Consider the following 12,980-nt stretch of genomic DNA (forward strand, 5'->3'; position numbering starts at 1 on the left):
TTTTAGTTTTAATGTAGACGTTTGCATCGAGTCTATGTCGCTTTCAAGAGTAAGTATATGAAAAACAAATAAGATAAAGATCAAGAAAATTTGTTTTTTTCTATTATATATATATATATATATATATATATATATATATATATATATATATATATAAATTTACTACAATTTATTAACTCTGGACAAACTTTATTTAGTTGGAGACAAACACAGAAACTCTGAACACCAGTGCAGAGCTTGCTTGGGTGTGGCAGCAAGCAGATGTGAGTCTTGCACGCATACTGGCCAGGTGTCAAGATAGGTTGCAAAGAAGCTAGTTATCTGGAAGGGAGACATTGATAACACCCTGAAATACTGCAGGAAGTACCTGGACTGGAATACAGGGGACCTGGGGTCAAGTTATTTTCTCATTCATTTTGAGTCAGACTGTTTGTGACTGATAAGATAAGATAGGGCTTTATTGATCTCACAGTGGAGAAATGTACTTGTCACACATCGGCTTATAAACAAAAAGAAGGTGAAAGAAAGAAAACCTCGAAAAGAAAAGTTTAACATCACCGCTGGCCCACTTCCATGCTAATGGTGAAGCATCTTGAGACCACCGATGGCCAAAACTGTCTCTCAAAACAAAAGTCTCACTCACAGGTTCCCCTCAAATCACTACCATGAATAAAGAACGAGCTAAAAATATCCGCAAGGAGCAACTTTGCCCAGCAATCCTCAAGCAAGTTGCAGACGAACAACAATTTTCTCAGGAAGACAGAGTATAGTTTCACAAGGCCAAAGTGATATCTCAGTGGCACAGGGATCAAAACACTGACATTTCGGTCCTATACGTCCAGGAAAGTCCACAGAACTTAATCCAACTGATAAATTACAAAATCTGGTGTATATTACAATAAAATCGTTGTGAAATAGAGCTTAAAAAACACCTAATCTGTAAAGTTTGTGAAAAACGATTGGCCATAGTTTTTACTAGATCTCCATCAGAATCCTAGAAGAAGACAAAATCTCTGCCACAAGATGGCGCTGTTTGATACAGCATTTATTGGATCAAGATCTGATATCTTGGAACGTTCCCTGAAATAAGTTAGATCTAATCTATTCAGTTCTTTCAGATATTGTTGCAGTTAACAGATGAAATATAAGTAGATAAAGCATCGGACAAATGGAAAACATGGTGCTGAAATTCATCACTTTCAGCAGACAATTTATAAAAAGAGCTTCTTTACTTTTTTATGTGAACGTTAGTTAATGTGATCAACACTTCAGGAAAATACATTTTCTAAAGGTTATGGGAAGAACATCAAGGATATCATAATCCAAATACGCACACAAGCCCCACATGCACAGATATTATCTGCCTCATTAGGTTCTGTGTTACAACTTCAAACACCCAGCAGCACGCTACAGAAATTAAATAATATTAGAATATCATAAATGTATCATTAAATGAAGCAAAAAAGGAAAACAAATGTAAATCTGATTAAGGCGTTAAACATTTGTGCTATCTGCTGTAGTCCTCACATCCTCCCTGTTGAACATGTGCAGACGGAGCCGGTGCAGGTGAATGGTGAGCTCCCATACCTTATCAGAGCCAACAGACGTCCCGGGCATGCTCCGATCCCCCCAGCCTGCTGCCGTCTGGCTTATCAGCGCCGCCGCCGCCGCCGCTGCTGCTGCTGATGCTGCTGCAGCTGGAGGAGGCTGTTGATGCTGCTGGATGCTGCAGCCCAGATCCAGCTGAGGATTTCAGCATGGAAACATGAGGCGCAGCTGGAATCCGCTGCTCGTCAGGGAGCAGCCCAGAGGAACACGGGCGAACGCCGATGATGTCTATCTGATTCTTCACTTTCACCTCACCCAGAACCGTTGCCCGCCTGCCTGTTGACTGGGACCCGGAGCCACTCCTGTAACGGGGCTTTATTGGTGACCGTCCCTCTTACCTGTCACGGTGATTGCTGTCTTGATTCTCGGCGTGAGCGCAGCGCGCAGGTGGAGGAGCGCGGCTTCCCGTTCCAGCCGTTCATCCAAAGTTTGCTGGTAATATTTTCCTGGGAGGAGGGGATGGGAGAGACGCTGATTGGAGACGAAGGTGCTGCGTTAATTCTGGATGGATGCTGCTCGCAAGTTCTCGCCGCTCAGAGAGATCTGCGTCCTGTGGTGGGAGACGCATGAGGAGCGCTCACCGGGGGTTTTCTTTGGTCGGGAAAAGTTTGCGGCGGAGGATGGAGGCAGCGCTCCTTAATTGGTTTCTTGGTGCAGACCGAGCTCAGTGATGCGCTCCTACACGTGGGTTTACTGGAGCCCAGACGGTTCCGGAATGGATGTGTAATTCAGCGGGTTGATGGAGAATGTGTTTCCAAACTGTGGAGCCCTGCTCAGGCTGGAGGGGAGAGCGGCGCGCAGCCAGATCCGCCCTGGAGCCGTAACAGCTTCGTTTAAACAGGTAAGTTCATCTTCACCTCCGTAGAAACTGGTGCAAAAGTAAGACAGGTCTCAGATTTTTAAGTCTACACTTTTAACTCGCAGAACGGCAGTTAGCCACATCGATGACGCAAAAAAATGTTGTAGTAAACGTGACACATTTATTTTTATTGCTATAAGTTACTGTTTGATTTTGGGATCTGTTTTGTGTAATGATAAAAAAAACCCAACTAAACCAAAATTAAACTTGCCACAACTCATGGTGAGCTAAAACGGTCAGAATAGAATACATATTAAGTGAAAAGACAAATAAATAAACCAACAATCACACGAGCTGCTTAAAAATATAAATCATTCTAAATTATTCTAAAATTAAACAAAATATGGTATAAATTGATATATTTGTTTATTTTCTACTGGATTTAGTGCAAAAACTATTAATTTAATTTATTTTATTTTAATCCTTTATTAATTTATTGCAGTTTTGTTTTCCACTTATTGTTTCTGGGATAGTTTTTTTGTCCCCAGAATTTTTTTAATGTTAACTTTTAATTAGATTTTTTTTTTTTTACTGTAATTTTTTAAACTGGTCATATATTCAGTTTCTTGTCTACTATGTTCAACATTAAACTAATCAGTATTATATAACGGGACTTGGAGATGCAGTTTTACAGCTTAGCAGACTTAAAATCGATCCACCCTTCACTCCCTTCCATTCGCATCTGTTGCACATAAAGTATCAGTTTTAGGGTATCTTTGCACCTTGACATGTCAGACATACTGTTTTACTGAATGAAAACCTGATTAATGTTTTAGTTTTTCCTTTTTCTTTCAGTAACCACCAAAAATCTCAAAATGCTGAACTGCGGCTAGAGAAGTGTCCCACACCTGCCTCCCTTCAATCCCTCTCTCTATCATTTTCCTTGTTGTTCATCTTTGTCTTTTCCCCTCCTCTTCCCCCAACTCTGCCATCTTCTCTCCTCCATAACTCTGTAACTCCGCCGTTCATCTTCTCTCCTCCCCACCTCGAGACCCGCCACCTCCTCCTCCTCCTTCATCCCACAGCACACATGCAGGCCAAGAAGCGGTACCTGCTTGTGTCTGTGGTGGCCGGTCTTCTCTTCCTCATCTACCTGTGGGGTCTGCAAATCGGGGAGTTCCAGCAGCAGCAATACCATAATCAGCAGATTCCCCCGTATCACCAGTACCACCAGCAGGACTACCAGTACTACTACTACCAGAGGCAAGACGTCTACCAGCCCCAGCCCCTGCCCCAGAGACTCCCGTCCAGACCGGCCAGACGCTGGCCGGAGCTGATCGAGCTGCTAGAACCATTCCTGGAAGGAGGAGAGCAAGAGGTAGAGGGGACTCATTTTTACTGGAAAACAAAGAACAGAAAGAGGCGGATTTAAAATGAGCTGTTAAACAATGACCCAGGTCAATGGTCAAAGTGAAGTAAATACTCTGTTTTTCTCAACTACAGTGCTGTGACAGAGTATTTCCAGGACACATTCTTCATATTTTAGTTTTTTTCTGTCACACTCGACTCTTTCAGATCGTCTAACAAATCTGTTTTGTCAGACAAAGAGGAGCAAAGTGAAGACATTTAATTCGTTGAGCTATAAAAAGCTATTCGAAGCAACCTGACCCTGTGTAAAAAAAAAAAAAAATGATACCCTCTCAACAGAGTAACTGGCTTTGCCGCCATTGGCTGAAATGCTGCCAATGAGTGTTTTATCTCTCTGTGGAGGAAGTTTGGCAAACTGTTCTCTGCACAGATGTTTTGATTTTATTGATTACCAGGCAAGTCGGTTGAGAACTAATTCTCACTTACAATAAAGACCTGGCCAAGGTGCAACGTTACAGGACACTGGAATTAATTCACACGGAAGGGTTTTTAAGCATGAATAACCTTTTTATGGTCATGCCTCAGCATCTCAATCAGAGTAAAGTACAGACGTTGTCTAGTCTAGATCGGTCCAAAAGCCTCACTTTGGTTTTTATAACTCATTCGGAGGTGGACTTGCTGGAGTGCTTTGGATCATCGTTCCACTAATAAGCCAAATGACAGAACTGACCGCATACATTTATCCTTCAGGATTTTCTGGTAGAGAGCATAATTCATGGTTCCATCAGTTCTGAAATGCTGCTAGTTTTACAGCAGATGTGATGAGATGCACACCTTTAAAAAGCTCCACCTTCGTCTGCTCATATTAGCCTCCAAGTCTGCTCCATAGTGGTGTTTGCCTTGGTAAATTTTGCTCACTCGCGTTCATATTTTTCAATAATGATCACTGACCTGCAGAACTTTAGAGGCCACCTCATGTTGTCAGACAGGTTCTGTTTTGAATAATTTCTTGATATCGCAGATCGGACAGTAATCAGGTGTAGGTGCTGCTTGTGAAACTGAACCAAAAACGTAAGACAATCAAAGTAAATTTGGTGTTAAACAGGGTGGGGCAATTATGTATTCACCTAAGGCCAGTTTGGCGTGGATAGATTTCTTTGTCTAAAACTACCTTTTGTATCTTGGTCTGATATAAAATGAAAATTTCATCCCTATTTAACATTAACAGGGCCGGAAATTAAAGGAAATGTGTAAGAAAGCAAATACTCTTTGCAGCACTGTTTATAATACTGAAATAGCTCATGTGGCGTATTTTTCAAAAGTACTGCACGAGAAAAAAAAAAAAACTGTATGAAAAACATATATATGAATTAAAGTTTCAATGAATTTAAAGCAGTGTATTGACAATTTAACAATTTGTTTCTGGAAATATTATTTGTCTTCTAAATTGTTTCTGGTCTTAAATTCGAAACAAAAATAGCTTCATTGTTAAATCAAGGGGTTCCATTCAGAAAAGTCTTTGGGTAAGATTGATACTATAAACATCCAGAAAGTCAGACACTGAGGCCAAATTCTTGGCAAATTCCTAAAATGCTTTAGGATCTGTTTAGTTTCCATTGTTTTTTGTGGACTTAGCTTAATTACTGTTGCCGGTATTCTAACTTCCTGTTTTAATATGGGAGAGTTCACACCTCTTTCAGCATGGTACTGAATTTACGTCCTGTTTCAGTCTCACACCAGGCCCGAGTTTCTAATTAACAGCAACATCCAGCCAGACAAAACCAAAAAAACCCCAAAAAAACACTTGGTTACTTACACACTTCATATCAGGAGGAGCTCCATGGTACTCCAGATAAAATGTGAGCAACAGCATTTAAAAAGCCACATTTGATTTTCAGTGTATTTGTCAAAAATAAATACTCCATTTTCATGGTTGCACTCCTGATTGAGAGGCGACATGACATAAAATATTACTCTTTACACCAAGTGGCACAGACATGTCATACAAATATTATTTCGCCTTAAAAGGCATTTTAGAGGTTGATATTTTCATGCATTTCCACTGCCTTGCCTTATTTTTCATACATTGAGTCACCATGGCCACATTCACTCAATTCAGCAATGAAAGAAAACAAAGATTTCGACTAAGACAGTGCTGGAATTTATTTTCCATCTATACCTGCCTCCTCTAGATAACTAATACTACTACTAATATGATAATAATGTATGAAGCATTTAATGTGCCAATTTTATATCCTTTCTTTAAATGTGAAGCTAATTTTAAGCTCAGTGTGAAGGTTATCAAATAAACCATAGGAATATATTTGCATATATCAATGTGTGCGAAAAGCATTTATCTAGAAGTTTGTCAAGCAGTTTTTTTTTGTTTGTTTTTTTTTTTACCAGAGAGCTACTCAGCAATATCTAAACACAACCAAGACCAATAAAATACTCCACAAACAACTCAGCTTTAGCAATGAAGCATCTTTCAGGTGAATGGGGATGTCAAGCAATACACGCAATAAACACATAAGTCAGGCTATTTTCAAAATAGTGAAAATGGCTACCAATTAAATATGAAAACGATACATAGAAACATTAAGAAGGGTTAAATGTTTTTTTCTTCTTCAAAAATCTAAGTTGGTTTAAAAAAAATGGCTTGAGAGTGGATTTTAAACGTCACTCAGGAGTAGTAAGACAGGGGCCTTAAATCCTCCATTTTTGGACCCCTGAAGTTCTCACAAACACTTAAAAAGCCTCCATCACAGAAGTGATGATTTCTTGTGGGGCTGTTGGGTAACAAGATCTCCAACATAAGCAAGGGGGAGTGTCATTAATGGCTTTATAAGAAGAACGTTAACCTCTGTCCTTGATTAAGCAGGGAGTGATTGCAGTGCCATCACATCTGAGGGCAACATTAGAGTGACGAGTTAACCTGAAATGCATGGATAACTTTGGGAGGAAGCCAAATATACGCAAGAAGAGCATGAAACTGTATGCAGAAAATGTCCTTGCTTGGATTTAAACACAAGACATTCTTCTTGTGATAAAAATGTGCATCGGCTTCTCCATGGGGCAGCCTTGAGTGTAAAGCATTTAAAGTTAGACATTGTGGTTTATTATCTTTGGTGTAAGCCATACTCGGACTTTGTTCTTCGCTTCAGCATTGAGGAAAATCTCATCTGCACTTCTGCAGGATGAGCTAATAAGAGTTACCTACTGCCATTAAAGATATAAAGCAATTAAACTGAGAAATTAAGATTACATAGAATTAGCAAAGTGGAAAAAACTTTTCCTAAAACATTTAAATAAGACTGTAATATAAGAATAGAGGAACTAAGGGGTAAAATGTGGTACATCTGTTGGGTTTTATCCTCATATCTTGTCTCAAGTAGGAATAAGCAAATAGATGATAAAAGAATAAATTAAATGTTTGCCAGACAGGAAATGCATTGTTTTTAGGTCTAAATACAGCATCTGGACATCTGAATGCAACCAACCTTTTCGGATTTCTGTTAAAGTTGACATTATTAAGTTTGCATATCTTTGATTGATCCCGATAAGTCAGATCAGATTTATAAATGTCATTAACTGGAGTCTCATGACGCTAAGGGCTACAAACATTGGACTGCATGGTGGAGAGGTCGTTGGCAGACGTTGCATCACACAATCTACTTGTGTTCAAGTCTCAGCAGAGGTCTTTCTGCAATGAGTTGGCATGTGCTTACTTGCATGTAGGAGTTTTGCAGCTTGGTAAAATGAACATTTCTGGTTAACTGGTCACTCTAAATGTGTACGTGAATGGTTTTGTCTGTGTTGCCCTGTGATGGGCTGGCATCACACTGACTGCTGGAGATGGGAACCAACCTACCAAGGCTCTGCCAAAATGAAGTACGTGGGTGCTGACTAAACACAAAAACCTCCAAGTAATTGCAAGCAGGTAGTTAAAAAAAGCTTCTTTTTTTGCAAAGCTCCAAACACATTTTCAATATTGTGATACTGAGACAGGAAGAAACTGTCTGAGGTGGAGGTTTTAAAATTGCCAATCAACACTTTCCCTTTTACAATAAATATTTCTCCCGGGGAGGATCACTGTCACAGAAGGCTGATTGTCTGAATCTATTTAATTAAACACAAACTTCTAAACAATATCTAGACATGATGTTTGTACCACTTTGGTCTTGGCCCTACTTGGACTCTCTTTTGTTGCTTCCATCGTCGTAATAGTCCTAATTAAACTAATATGTATTTCTCCATAGTAAGATGCACAGTTATTTTCTGAAGGTAAGATGATAATCACTCAAAATATTAAATTTCAAAACATTTGTATCTTCTCTTCTGTTAAATTAAGTTTTTATTATCTGACCATGTCTTGATTGAATCATGAAAATACGCAGCTGGCCATCCATACAAACTGCCTGATCACAACAACGTAGCTGCCTGTATGTTGTTTAGTGTCCAAACTCGAAGCACAAACCGATATGTTTGACTTCTTCAGAGAAAACGAGTCTAGTATGTTATGAGTAGCAATACAAAAACAGAGATTTTACCTTAAGGGTTGGAGCGTATAATCCCTGTGATCAAGCTACAGATTGGACTTTTGAACGTTCAAGCCAACTTTAAAGAATTTAGATGCTGTTTCTTGGAAGTCACTAAAAAACAACTTTTCCCAAACATTTTTTTAATCATTTCAGAAATACTTCAAAACTAAGACATCTGATGTCAAAACAGCAACCAGAGATAGGTATTATCCTGTTATGTCCTTATCTAGTCTACTGTCACACACTGAATCAACAAAAAAGTTCTTGATCGGCTTGAATTGGTCCAAAACCTGCCAGCAGGACTCTAAACAGGAACAGGCAGAATAGCTCAAAATACTCTAGTTTCAATGTCTTTGCTCTGGTTTAGAATCCAGGTTAAAATCCTGACATTAACTTTCAGGGGCCTGCAGGGTCAAGATCCTACATATATTATTAAAGATTAAAAGCCACCGACTCCAACTCGAGTCCTCAGATCATCAAAAACCAAAATTTGTCGTCCAAAGACCAGGTTTGAAACTTCAGAGAAATCGCTCCTTCCAGAAAATTTGTTTGCTTTGCAAACGTTTAGAAACTTGTCAAAAAGACTCATGGTTCTGGAAAATGAGTGGAAATACCCCCGTCTTGGCGTTTGAGGCAACATCCAAGAGTGATTCTGTTTTGCCTGAGTCCTTTTCTCTCCCACCACCTGCACTCAGTCGATGGGGGATCCTAGGAGAGAGCTGGCCTTTCTGGAGAGCTTATCTAAACATTTCCTCAGCTGTAGATAACCTGCTGCTCCAACATGCATCAAAAATGGTAATCAGGAGTGCTCCCTGCACAGCAAAAGATCTTATTCTCCTCTGCGGGCAGTTTGCCCTGACCCTTCCTGTAAAGAGCATCTGTGTTGTGACTCCAGTTCAGTTTATTGTTCAGGTGAAACCCAACAACAAACTGAGCAATGAACATCAGTTCCCTGGATGTTCACTGATGTCAGTGTGGTGGATCTGCACCTGCGGACGTCCACCAGCAGCTCCTTGGTTTTCCCTATGTTGGTCAGGATTTGCTTTTTGCTGGCATCAGTCCACAAAGTCCTGAAACCTCTGAGTCAGAGTGTGATAAAGGAAAAAGATCAACAATGTATATGATCTTTTGCCTTAATATTGATCACCTTACCCGTGTTGGTCTGTCAATGCAGGAGGATAGCCCTCAGCTCCATCACCAGCACACCTCTCCTCATGAGCGACGGGCAATCCGAGACAACATCTACAAGAACAAGCGCTGCCGCATGGAAACCTGCTTCGACTTTTCCCGCTGCCAGTCGGGCTTCAGGGTTTACATCTACCCTCCGCAGAGAGGAGATGAAATCTCAGAGACCTACCAGAAGATCCTTTCCTCCATCAGGGAGTCTCGCTTCCATACCACGGACCACTCCCGGGCCTGTCTTTTCATTCTGGCTGTGGACACGTTGGACAGAGATCAGCTCTCAGCACAGTACGTCCAGAACGTCAGGTCCCGCATCCACAGCCTGCCAACGTGGAATGATGGCAGGAACCACCTCATATTCAACCTGTACTCTGGCACCTGGCCAGACTACACAGAGGATCTGGGATTCGAGGTGGGCCAGTCCATGCTGGCCAAGGCCAGCGCAGACGTGGCCAACTTCAGACCAAACTTTGATATCTCCATCCCTCTCTTCTCCAAAGATCACCCGCTTAAAGGAGGGTCTACAGGCTATCTGGCACTGAACGACGCATCACCTTCCAGGAAATACCAGCTGGTTTTTAAAGGGAAGCGATACCTGACCGGCATCGGCTCAGAGACGCGAAACGCTCTTTATCACATCCACAACGGGGAAGATATTATTCTACTGACCACATGCAAACATGGCAAAGAGTGGGAGAAACACAAAGATTCCCGCTGTGACCGAGACAATGAAGACTACTCAAAGTAAGACTTCTTTTCTTGATCTCTTTCGCTTTTACCATCCCTCTCAGTGTAATTTATAACATCTGTTCTCTTGGAGGTGTAAATTAAGTTGGACTGTGCTCACTTATTGACTACTTTAAGTAGCTTTTGCCTCTTTATCCTTGTCTCATTTTGCCTTTTCGAGATTTGATCTATCTGTTATGTTGTCTAAAACAGAAAATGCAAGCTGCACTTTAGGTGCTGTGGCCGTTTTGTCGCTATCAGCTCCTCCTGATTTTAAATGTAGTTAGTTTGTGCATAATTACACCCCAACTTCAGTGTTATTGTCTGTGTATTTGTGAATGTGGTGAATCTCTGCACACTCTCTTCCTTCAGAGAGTTTGAGATGGCTGCCGTTTGTAAAGCTCAACTTCTCTGAGAGAAAGGGGCTCGGTGCTTTTATGCAGAGAGCTCGCAATCGTCATGGGAGCTCAGTTTTATTGTCGCTGTGCCTCGCTGAGACAAAATGCAACACAGACGTACAAGCATTTGTGCTGTTTTCTGTAAAGCATTTGCGTGTTTGACGGATATAAAGCAGCAGGAGACCCCGAGACGCATCCACTGCTGAAATATAGAAAGCTTTGTTGGTTTCTCTCAACCCACCCAGCAGTTGTTTGAGAAAAAAGCATCCCGAGCTAAGAAGAGGGATTCGGTTTGCAAACTTTCAGCTGCAGCTCACAGCTAAAAGAAGCTGAAGCGTCGGATATAAAGTAAAATGGGGCCACCCTACCTGGTTTCCATCCAAGATGTTTGTCTGTGATTCTTCATTGAATATTCGGGTTTTCAAATAGAGACTCAGACAAATCCCACTGATGACAGAAACTTGAGTGATGCAAACACCTGCTTAAAATGACCATGGCATTTCTGCTTGCTGTATGCTTTGGACTTGTTGAGCCTGGATTCCTTTTGAAATGTTTGTGTTTCATTCAGATATATGGAAAGGGAGAAGTGGTTTTATATGTTTCCCTAAACTTAACACATCTGCAAAGATAATTTAGGCAACAGAATCAAGGTTTTTCTGTGCAGACATGCAGGAAACCAACCAAGTAGACTTGTTCCCTGTCTGCTTCAAAACTGACTTGCAAAATACTCAAGGAGTTTTTGTTTTCCAGTTGAAATTAGGATAATGAGTTGCTTTTAGGTCTAGAACTGCTTTGACCTATCAATATTGCAGTGACATTATTTCATAATGCATTGGTCTTTACAGTTCACTTTTATGTGGTTTTAGTATCAAAAAATTTTCTGATTTCTGAGTGCTAATATAACATAGATTATTCAAAACATTTAATTTTAAAACAACCAGATGTAATGACCAGAAATGCTTTTTTTGGTCCACATCAATTAAAACAATAGTTATAAATCCCCTCCAGATGCCTGGAGAAATGTTTCAACAAGTATCTCTGCAGGCAGCCATCAATTATGTTGCATGTATATTTTTGCAGTAATATGTTGGTAATAATGTTTTCTATACTCTTTTTATACAACGCTAACTTACCCAAGTTCTTGACATGTTTGATTGTGTTAATCAGCAGATATTCATGTACATTTGCTGTCTGTACACTTTACCAGCACATTTACCTACAATTCTACTTCCCTTTCAAGACAACACTGGCTTTTATCTTGGTTTTCACCTATTAAGTTTGAATTAAAAACGGTACCATGTTTTGTTATGGTCTAGACATTTCAATATTCATTCCTCTCACCGTATTGTACGGACTATAAATCACTCCGGAATATAAGTCGCATCAGTCAAAAAAATGCGTCATGAAGAGGAAGAAACATTTATAAGTCGTACCAGAAATTTATTTCACAAAATCCAAGACTAAAAACTGACATTTAATCTGGTAAATTGACTCATTCAATTACCCAGCTGCATCCACAACCGGCTAAATAATATGGAACATACCTGCGAGATTGGATGGAGTAAATTAGCATAACAAGCCAGAGACGGCAACCCGGGAAGTTCTCGTCAGCACATTTCAACGTAACGGGCCGCTATGCTGAAAGTTTGTGCTGAAATTAGACCGTGAGTTTAATGGTGCTACGTGCTAAGCTAACAGCACAACACAAATGTTTCAGTGCAACATAAAGCTGGCGCGCATCAGTGAAGTTGTAAAATACCCAGACAACAGACCTTTATGCTAGGGCTAGCTGTTATTATCTTTACGGAATGCCCAATAACAAGGTTCTGTCTCGGTCTGGGTCCTTCAAGCTGCACCACACAACGCTCTCCTGCATTAATGCATACTGAAACAGTAAAACATCTCACAAACATGTGTTCAGTGTCTGTTGGCTATAAGTTAATGCATTTTTAAGTGGTACAGGAGCAGGATAAAGTTTTCACAAGCCTAGAGCGCCTTCTTGCAGCTACAGACAGTAATGCTTACTACTTGGTTCAACTTGGTCATTATGATTTACCATTTAAAATTGATATACAAGTCACACCCGACTATAAGTCACAGGATCGGCCAGACTATGAAAAAAAGTGTGACTTATAGTATGAAAAATATGGTAGATATTAATTAATTATTTTTTTTATTTTATTTTTTTTTTTTTTGCGGCTTCTAGTGGGCTGCTTTTTATTGACAGTAGACTGACAGGAAAGGGGCGAGACATGTGGCAAAGGACAGATTCGAACCCGGGTCGTCCGCTTTGAGGACTAAAGGTCTCCAAAGTGTTCGCACTACCTGCTACACCTCTTGGGACGCACCAGCTAGAGA

General features: G+C 40.4%; 1 pseudogene; it reads left to right on the forward strand.

The window, feature by feature from the left end:
• The first annotated feature begins 1,364 nt into the window (after positions 1–1,364).
• Positions 1,365–10,261, forward strand: LOC118559531 (annotated as a pseudogene).
• Positions 10,262–12,980: the final 2,719 nt, after the last annotated feature.

The sequence above is a fragment of the Fundulus heteroclitus genome, unplaced genomic scaffold (genome assembly GCF_011125445.2).
Source record: "Fundulus heteroclitus isolate FHET01 unplaced genomic scaffold, MU-UCD_Fhet_4.1 scaffold_310, whole genome shotgun sequence".
NCBI lineage: Eukaryota > Metazoa > Chordata > Actinopteri > Cyprinodontiformes > Fundulidae > Fundulus > Fundulus heteroclitus.